Source organism: Sinohyriopsis cumingii, unplaced genomic scaffold (genome assembly GCF_028554795.1).
Source record: "Sinohyriopsis cumingii isolate HCF-2022 unplaced genomic scaffold, ASM2855479v2 utg000741l, whole genome shotgun sequence".
Taxonomy (NCBI): domain Eukaryota; kingdom Metazoa; phylum Mollusca; class Bivalvia; order Unionida; family Unionidae; genus Sinohyriopsis; species Sinohyriopsis cumingii.
The window spans coordinates 652,231-661,297 of record NW_028315927.1 but is presented as its reverse complement, the minus strand read 5'-3'; the positions used below and the strand labels follow the sequence as shown (position 1 = coordinate 661,297).

Below are 9,067 nucleotides of genomic sequence, written 5' to 3'. Positions count from 1 at the left end.
AAATTACCAGAACGATTTAGCTGTCATCAAACAATAATGTGCTCCTAATGATTTTTGGCACATATGCCATATTTTTAGAAGATGTTACAAAACCAAGTTATTTATATCAAGGTACCGTTTATATTAGGCAATCACCAGAACACCAACTTTCATATCCTCACAAATATATCCCGTTTCGAAAATCAACAATTTCGCTGTTTCCATGTTAATCTTTAGTTTTACTGAGGTCTGGTACAAAACCTATACCTCTATAATGATCAGGCATGTTTATATTCCCTTGTTGGAAAATATACACTACAACAGATATTGTGATATTTCCAATTGCCTTAAAGAAACATTCTTTCTGGATTGACTGTCCAATCGATAAATATTGGTTAGAGAGGAATTCTTCTAGAATAACCTTGCATTTAGATCTATATATCTGACGCTTATGCAGCTCGTGAAACCATCTTACATTAACTTTATCAAGAGCCCAAGTCTCGGAGAGATGAAACATAACACAATCACGTATAAAATTAGAATAATTGTACTATACGCTGATTCGAACCCAGGTCCGCGGGTAAACGGCACCCATCGCCTTGCCAGCACACGCGAGTCCATATTCCCTCACGACGAAGCTCACATCACCAAAAATGTTACTCAGTCTGTGTTATATGCAATCGCGTGTGCAGACACACTCACAAGACGACCTAGTAATTAATTCCCATGTATATACACAGTCATTCCGGATTTCTAAGAAAGGAATCAAGGTATCTATAATTAGTTCGAGAGAATTATAAATATACACCAGACATTCCGGATTCCGATGAAAAAAAATCAAGGTATATGGAATTAATTAGAGAGAATGCGATTGGTGCCGTTTACCCGCGGACCTGGGTTCGAATCTCGGTAGAGAACGAATTAAAAATTCTCTAACCTGTATGATAGTATTAATTGTATTAAAATGTTAGTTCTGCCTACTATTATCAAGCATTCTTCTATAGAATCCAGGGATAGCACTTTCCGTTCTGTCTGGTGTATATTTATTATTCTCTCTAATTCTATATACCTTGATTTCTTTCATTGGAATCCATAATGACTGTAGATACATGAGAATTAATTACTAGGTGGTCATGCGAGTGTGTCTGCTACACACGAGTGCATATAACACCGACTGAGTGACATCATGTGTTGGTGATGTGTGCTTAGTTGTGAGGGAATATGAGCTGGTGTATTCAGACAAGGTGATAGGTGCCGTTTACCCGCGGACATGGGTTCGAATCCCCGTAGAATACGAATTAAAAATCTCTAACCTGTATGATAGTATTAAAATATTAATTCTGCCTGCTATTATCAAGCATTCTCTTATATAAACCAAGGATAGCACTTTCCGTTCTGGCTGGTGTATATTTATAATTCTCTATAATTATTCATATATTAATCCTTGATTCCTTTCATAGGAATGGCTGTGTAATTATTGTAATTACCGCTAATTCGTTTAAAGATACTTTTTGATTTTATCAGTGATTTCCTCTGTACAGTTGACACATCGGTAAAGAGGTGATATTATTCAGAATACATTTGGAACTTATTCGAAATACTCTGAACTATTGGAATTGATAGAACAGTTAGGATTTTAAGAATTTGTTCATAATAACGTAATTTTTTTTTTCCTCTTTTATATTTTAGCGAAATAATTTATTACTTCAAATTTTATAAAACTTGTTGGCTTAGCCATTTCTTGTTACATAGTTTAACACCCTAGATTCGTAACACATGCCTTTTAGGCATTATAAGCCTCTGTGGTGGTATAATATATAATCGTGGTGATTATTGTCAGGAACATTGGACATGTCTTAATGAGGCACTAATATCACCATCTGATAGCTGGAGAGAATCCAATCTAAACAAACCCTTCCGCCTTGTTCCATGTTTTAGGCTAGATCTGAAAAGCGACAACAATGTTTTATATAATATCAAATAGCAATAAGATGTAAGTAAATGAAGTGACAAGTGCTAATTATGGGGATTTCAAATTTGCATTATGTGTGCAAACACAGGAAATACAATGAATATGACATGGTGACACTCAAAAATTAAAACCAAAGGTTATGAACTAAAGTGATCATATATCCACAAAATATGAGATTTCCAAAAGTATGTTGATCAGACATTTGCAGACTAAATAACTAATGAAATGCATCAGATATGATAAAGTTCAGGGAAATAACAAATAAAGTACACCAGATGCGAGAAAGATTAAGGAAATAACTCATAAAGTGTACCAGCCATGATAAAGTTCAAGGAAATAACTAATAAAATGAACTAGATACAATGAAGTTCAGGGCAGTTGGGACGATTAGGTTTTATTCATTTGCACAACAATATGTACATATCAGTATACAGGGTGGCTTAGTGGTAAATTGTTATTACTAAATTATTATTAATTATTTATGTATCGTGCGTAATGAATGCCCCGCTATTTAACCTCACCATCGTCTTCAAGGTACATAGTCTGCAGTACACCGGGGTACTAACTTTAAAAAATATTGACATCAGTACGCTAATTAAAGACGAAAAAACTTTGGGATATTTAAAGTCAATGCATCCAATTATGTGCCAGAGAGATGAAGTGCAAACAGACAATCATGTACCAGACGTATATATTGCACACATTCAGTCATGTGCAAGACAGATCTGTTGTACACAGTTAGTTATGTGCCAGACATATATCTATTCCACACAGTCAAGTATGTGCCAGACAGATCTATTGCACACAGTCAAGCATGTACCAGACAGATCAAGCATGTGCACCAGACAGATGAAATATATGTGCAATTAAATTGACATATCATCAACTAAATGTGAAATAATAATCCTTACAATGATAGGAAAGGATGGGCATTTGCGCATGTGGGACATGCAACTATATATTTATTAGATTCACTTACCCAAAGTTAATTTAAATGATATCTTTGCTCAATTATTCTATATTTAAAAGCGTGTCAGTTATCACTTATTTGGTACATTAGAATGCTTACTCTACAATATCACCCTGTTAATCAATGTCTAAAACAAAACTACCACCAAAAGGAATGCATTTTGTGTGAGGCTCGCTTCCTTCAGATCTTTTCTTGCATCCAGGTTTTTATGACTAAGGGAAAGTAAACTCTTCTATTTGACCTTTATCTTGTTTTATACTTTTCGTTCTTTAAGCGTCTCAGGAGGCAGACTGTAAGTTGCACTATTGCCTTAGTTTCCATGTTAGTTACGTACTATGTAACGATGCTTATGAAAAAAGGTTTTTGTGATCCATATAGATATGTGTACTCATATATAACACCATCATAAATACGTAATTAAATGCATAGTCGGATAATTAATAAAGTAAAGGACATGCATATGAACTATAAAGATTTCCTCCTGTATTTAAACAAAGAATTCATTATGGCTTTTTAAGATATTTTATGAACCCGAATATGAAATATATTAATCATTTGAATTTGTTTATAGTTTAGCAATATATGCACGCTGATAATAATAGATAATAATTGCCATCAGCAACACAAAGACTATAAATATTCTTTTGTTTTAATTTTTAATTTTGGTAGTTTTTTTAAAGTCATTCTGCATAACATTTCAAAACTGAATGTCCCTATCAGTAATAAAAAATGCCGATCAAATTTAAAGTTTTATCATTAAAACGTTGAAAGGATTTAAGTTGTAATTATTTTACCTATATAGTCGAGATCTTTGTTGTTCAATACAGAACTTTTCATTGTTTCCAGATCCTAATAAAACATATGTCAATCTAAGGTAACGTCAAAGACAAAATAAAGGTGAAATTCTAGTTATACGTTAAACGCCATTTTGAGAAGCTGAAATGTAAAAGCATGTTGGTGTTCTTGCTACATATTCGTTTTTCAATGTGTTCTACATAATGCAGAACAGAAGAAACTACCCACTGAAAATAGATCTCCTTGGACAGTTTATCTGGTGAATTTTCCTCCGACAATGACTTATTGCAGAAAAATGAGAATAATTTTACACTGAAGCTACAAAAAATAACTAATGATTTTTGTAGAAAGCATGCATTTGAGATTTTGACAACGGCAATCGGGTTAATTCCTTATACAACTGGTGGATTTTATACGGAACCCACACAGCCACCAACCCCTATTTTTTACTTTAATTTTTGACAGAAAGGAGCTACTATTTGAATATTGTCCTGTGACAAGGCAGCTGAAAGAATCAGTATGTGACTTATGCATGAATAAAGTTCACTAGTGCTATAACAAATTAGCTTATCTTATCACCCCTCAAAAATCTCGATTTTGAAATATTTACGTCTGTAGCAGATATACGTAAATACATAAGCCAAGTTGGCTGTTCGTTTGCAGCCCAAGTTACGCATTTGCTCTCCAGCGCTAGTCGAACTGTGACAGGCAGTCACCAAACAAGCCAACCCATTTTCAAGCTAACTCAAAGTAAATCTAAATCACATTACGGATTTAGCTTCTGTGTGAATTTATAAATGCTAGGCTTATGATAATTACGGAGGTGTCAAAATATGAAACTATCGAATGAGACCTTAAGAATGAATGTGCCAGTCGGATTAGCGGAAATGCATTTCAGTTTCATAACTTTGGGCAATTCCAAATAAAATGCAACCTCAACATGTGTAAAACTCAAAATTGTCTGTTTCCTATGATGTTTGGCAGTTGTCGGTGATCGAGAACCATGCTATAGAGCAACAGCTATGAGGCACCTTCATACTTTCATTTTACTGTCCACACATAAATTTACAATTTTCTTATAACAAGTCAATGTCACCATTTTTCACAATTAATATATCCCTTAGTGTTATTGCATGGTGATATTAGTGATATACCACAGTCAAAACAGTAATATTTATGAAATCTCAAAATGTCGTGAATAAACGATGTAAAAGAAACCAAGCTAATTCTCTTGTAAAATAACTGTAAAATGTGGATGCTAAGTACTTAACAAAATATGAGCGGTGCAAAGCATATATTAACTGACCATAACTATCTCACTGATTTCATGAAGAAGGTCAAATCTATATTAGAACAGAGAAATATTAGGTAGACTGTAAGGGAGGCAACTCATCAGGTAAACATACATTGTATGGACCAAACTTTGTAAACTGAACCACATCAGCTGGAAAACTTAAAGAATGAAATTATATACCCAGATTCATCTCATCTGTTTATAAAATAATATGTATGAATAATGTATTTTAAGAACACTAATACGGTTACCAGCGCACCATTTTCACACTGGCCAGCACATATTATTGCTGAAGCTGCTACTGTTTAGAGAAGTTTGTTTTGCTAGTGATTGTAACCTGAATAAAATCAAATATATAGCGAACAGAAAATCATGCAAAGTAACAAAGGGGAGGCGAAATAACATAATGTAAAAAGGGACATACATTTCACATAACTCATCAAAATCTCCAATCACGCTGATGCAGATTCATCTGTTCCTGTAAAAGCTCCACAAACATTGATGCGGCTGACTCCCAAGAAAATCTTTTTCGTTGTCCTTTTTAGCAATATCGCTTCGTCTGGTGTTCTTTCCTACACATTGAGGCCTACAAGAAAATAAAACCTTGAGCCTCTTATTTATTTTTGTCATTATGCTTTGTAAATAAGATGCAATATATGCACTGACACATTACATCATGAGTGGATATGTACGTGAAAGCATTAAATCAAGGCAATCATCATTAAATTAGGAACATATACTAAGTATGTACTAAAAATATTGATAAACTGAATAAGTATGTGAAATATTTCAATTAAAACACCTTGCATGAAACTTATAAGACTTTTGTTGTTCATTAGAAGAATGGCTCAGAAGCAATACCTGGTAAATCTAACAGTGTTGAGTTAACTCCCTTCTACTCTGATTAAGTGCTAGCAAATCTACCGGAAGCGTATGCTTGCAATACCTATATCAGATTCAAGACATGGAGGTAATAAGGAAATGAGTTATGGCACAGTGAATCACATTAGACAAGTCTGAACAAATGACACCGGTTCTTAAGGTCTCACTGGACAGTTTGTCTGGTGAGTTTTCATCCGACAATTGCAGAAAAAATGAGAATAAATTTACTCCGAAGGGACAAATAAAAATAAAATAATGATTTCTGTGGAAAGCATGCATGTGATATTTCGTCTGCGACAATCGGGTTAATTCCTTATACAACTGGTTACTTTTATACTGAACCATCACTGCCACCAACCCCTCTCTTTTACAATCATTTTTTGACAGCAAACAGCTAATATTTTTTGAATATTTTCCTGTGACAAGACAGCTAAAAGAATCAGTATGTGACTTATGCATGAATAAAGTTCACTAGTACTATAACAAATTAGAGGGGCCCCGAGTGGCCGAGTGGTCTAAAGCGCTCTCCGTTACGGATCACTGCCATCTCACCTCTGTCTGCGTGGGTTCGAGTCCAGGATTCGGCCAATTGGGTATGTGAGAAAGCTTGCCAGTAGCTTCTCGTGGGTCGGTGGTTCTTCTTGGGGTTTTCCCGGGTTCTTCCTCCACCATTAATACTGGCCGCCATGCATAGCCTATCGTGTGCTGCAAAATGGCGTTAAACCCCACAACAACAACAACAATAACAAATTAGCTTACTTTTCATTACCCCTCCACCAGCTTGATTTTCAGATATTTACCTCTGTAGCATACATAGGTAAATACGTAAGGCAAGTCGGCTGGTCATTTGCAGCACAAGTTACGCATATGATCTCCAATGATAGTCCAACTGTGACAGGCAGTCACGTAACAAGCCAGTCCATTTCCAAGCCTAACTCAAAGTAAATCTAAACTATATTACAGATTTAGCTCTGCGTGAAGTTATAAATGCTAGGTTTATGATAATTAGGTTCATGCCTTCTACCTGAAAAATTAGGGTGTCAAAATATGAAGCTATTCTTTGAGACCTTAGTAAGCGAAAATAGTTACAGTTGTATAGCTGCCTGTGAAGAACTACTTCAATTATTCAGAAAACTACATGTTTGGAAGGAATGTCAGTGACTTTTTGACTTGGTTGTTTTGTACTCGGATTTTTTTTTATCCTGAAACTTCAAATCATGTATTAATAATTCATTTTCACACTTAAGTTTGTAATCTCAAAACTAGAATATTTGCTATTATAAGTATCACTTACTTATTATTATTATATTTACTTGTTCACTACTGTGTTATGTATTTTTTCTTCGTTTTTTCTAATTACGGTATTTTATCATTTATACTTTGCTTTGTATGTATTTAACAGCTTGTACATTAAGTTGTCATCTTTTTTTCGTGCATGTCTTAAACACTGTTTCTAAAAATAGTCTTGTGATTTTATGCAATATAACAATTTATAAATGAAACTGTTATTTCAAGGTCCATTGCAGACTCGTTATATTGTTATATTCCTTTTCGATAATATTGTTTTATTGTACTTTCGGCAATTTTAAAATCTCAATTCTTTTTCATTTGCGAAGATAAAAAGTACATAATTATTAATATTTGAAATTATTTTATGTTAAAAGCAAACAACATTAACACAAAATGCAATGTGTTGAAATATTTGGTACAAACATCCCGATTACGAAGCAACCTGCACCCTTTTGAAATCACCTGATAAAACTGGAATAAATATGGTCATTTCGGTTTAGCTGAATATCTAGACTCTAAGTTTGTTCCGTGAAATATTCACGCTTTCTTCCTTCTTCTATAGTTACTAACAAATATGTGTATATTCTGCATTAAACCTGTGGACGATAGCAACGGTCGGAAATATCAGATACCTGTGGGGGGTGGGGGGTGGATTGTACTGGTTAAAAAGGACACGAAACTATATTTTGGTATTATTTGACAATGCTCCAAAACATGAGAACGAGAAACCTATTCTGATATCATTCGACTGTCATTTTTGCTTTTTTCTGGCAGTTTTTACAATGCATTGGATCTAGCAGTGACTTGTTTAGTTACCATTTATCAGTGTTTTAATTTCCTTTGATGTGTACACATATGCTTGGACTATGTACTGTACATTGTTTTCATTATAGCATTAGTGACTGAAATAGTAAATCGTAATATTATCACAATTATTACTGTAAGAAATTTGAGCACGTTGCCAGGAAAATGGTTTGGTTTCAAAGGGTGTAGCATCAATCACAAGCAAAATAACTATAAGCAATGGGATCGGTTTGGTTTTGCTTTCCAGTGTATCGTTTGAAAGGGGAACATAGCTTGAATAATGTGAGTGTCAGCCTTCTCTATGATATAGCAAAGTGCTGTAAAATATCTCTAAGGTTTGGATTTCACCCTTTGAGTAATTTAGTTATTGGAAGCCTTAATAGTCGATAATTGTTTACAACCAAGATTAAAAGGAGAGATACATTCTCAATATGCATGGACACGTATGGCATAACTCTATTAACGATACTCATAGTACGAAAAACATAAAAATGTTACTGCAGACCTTAATGGGTTTTTAAAGCAAGGTTTTACTCTCATCCAAACGGCAGCTGAGCAGTAGCCATAATCCAGTCAAATATGGCCTATCAAAATAAAAAATGCATCCAGCGGAAAATTACATTATTTTAGATGATAATATACATAATACAAAACTATGTAAGTAGGAAGTCACAGACTAAATAAAGTCAATCCAAAATATTTTAAGCAACTCTATGCACACAGAGAAAATTGGATAAGTCATCAATGATAATTGAAAAGATATTGGAATGGACGACTGGGCTATGGTAATAAATACAATTAACTAGAGAATAATAGGAAAGCAAACAACCAGATACATTCAATCATGGAAGGGTTTAACTTTATAGACGTCCGGAGAGATCTCCATCATCAGAAGCTACAGATGGAGAGGCCTTTAAAAACAGGCTATGTTAGATTTCTTTCTGACATCATCAGACCTTCAAACTAGGAATGACATACGTTACAAATCTGTCCATTCAACGGTTTCAGTGTCCTTTACATGTACTGCCTTAGCAATAGGTCAAGGTACATGGAAATTTAATCATATGTTTTTAAATGAATC

The 9,067-nt window shown here is 34.2% G+C and overlaps 1 long non-coding RNA gene across 1 annotated transcript; it reads right to left on the bottom strand.

Annotated features, from left to right (window-relative positions):
- Nucleotides 1-1,712: 1,712 nt before the first annotated feature.
- Nucleotides 1,713-6,814, bottom strand: LOC149773253 (uncharacterized). The gene is made up of 3 exons (XR_016417431.1): nt 6,693-6,814; nt 5,435-5,596; nt 1,713-1,924 (listed from the first exon to the last, which is right to left on the bottom strand). It is a non-coding gene; the product is annotated as an uncharacterized LOC149773253 (long non-coding RNA).
- Nucleotides 6,815-9,067: the final 2,253 nt, after the last annotated feature.